The sequence below is a fragment of the Suricata suricatta genome, chromosome 11, assembly GCF_006229205.1.
Source record: "Suricata suricatta isolate VVHF042 chromosome 11, meerkat_22Aug2017_6uvM2_HiC, whole genome shotgun sequence".
Classification (NCBI taxonomy): Eukaryota; Metazoa; Chordata; class Mammalia; order Carnivora; family Herpestidae; genus Suricata; species Suricata suricatta.
The window spans coordinates 26627276-26628496 of NC_043710.1; the positions used below are offsets into that span (position 1 = coordinate 26627276).

General features: G+C 60.5%; 1 protein-coding gene across 1 annotated transcript in view; it reads right to left on the reverse strand.

The window, feature by feature from the left end:
* CAPRIN1 (cell cycle associated protein 1) overlaps nt 1–485 on the reverse strand; it is a 35973-nt gene extending 35488 nt beyond the window's left edge. The window contains exon 1 of the mRNA XM_029956113.1: nt 298–485. The gene's annotated coding sequence lies outside the window, so the exon portion shown is untranslated. The remainder of the gene's footprint in view (nt 1–297) is intronic.
* Between the last annotated feature and the right edge of the window lie 736 nt (nt 486–1221).

Below are 1221 nucleotides of genomic sequence, written 5' to 3' on the forward strand. Positions count from 1 at the left end.
CGGGTACCGAAGCTCGCGCCGGGGGCGGGGCCTCGCAGCGCCGACCGCCAACGGCCAGTGCAACGGTCCCCGCCGGGGTGGGCCGGCACTCGCCGCCAGGCGAGGAAAGGAGGGAGGAGAGAGGTCGGGGCTAAGAGGCGGAGAAGGGTGGAGAAGGGCACTGGAAATGACCGGAGTGGGGGGGAGGGGAGACTTGAGGAGCAAGCCCCTCGAGAAGGTCCAGCCGATCCGGAGGTAAAGGACACTCGGGGCAGCGGCCCTCTTCACCGTCAGCGCCTAAGTCCGGGTGGCGCTCACCGTGCGCGTGCAGAGGCCGCTGGAAATCCCGAGTGGGCGGCTGAGGGGGCAAGGGTGGCTGTGCGTTCCGGGCAGTGTCGTGCGCTCCGTGGGCGCAGGCCGCTTCGCCCTATCCCCGCTGCACCGAGAGCCGCTGCTAGTGAGGCGGAGAGCCGAGAGCGGGAGGGACTTAGCCAGCCGGCCCTCTGGGGCGGAGGGGGCGGGAGAAGCTGCGAGCGGGGGCCTTCGCGGCCGCTCGGGCTGCCCGACGCGAACGCCTGCGGGAAGGGGCCCACTCGGCCTCCTACGGCGCCGCCCTAGCCCCTGCCCTTGGGGGGTGATCGTTCCGCGCAAGTCGGGACGACCCCGAGAGGGCTCCCTGATCGGCATCCTAAGTTCTGAGCGAAATCGAAGCTAGGGTCCTTCAGGCGAAGTCGCTTGACGTCCAAACGGGGACAATAGGTGTCAAGCTGCTGCAACCGAGCTGGCCCCTGCCCTGTAAAGAGCCTTTGGGCCAAAGGAGGAGGGGGTGGGCGCGGAGGGTAAAGGTTTCTGCAAGTTTAGGGGTACGTGGGGTGGGTGGTGCAGTCCTAGCTTCTAGAATATCTTCTGTATCAAGAGAAGGCAATCCCACACCCCGAAAGCTCTTTGGAAAAAAGATCGCCTCTAACCCCCACAAAACAATCACCCGGTAACCTAGGAGTTCCCTATAGAACGCGCTGGAAATGAGCAAGATGGGTGGCTTATTAAGTCTTAAAAGTCTGGACTTGTGTTAAAAACTACCTTAAGATGACACTTATCCAATAAACCGGAGTATTACAAATTAGACTTTTTCTTTCTGTTTTGGGGTCCTAATACTCGTAAGAGAATGTTAAATACAAAACAAGACAAAAATTGTTTTTTGCTCAAAGTCCTGTAATTAAACGAGGAGTGTGGTGGGGGTGG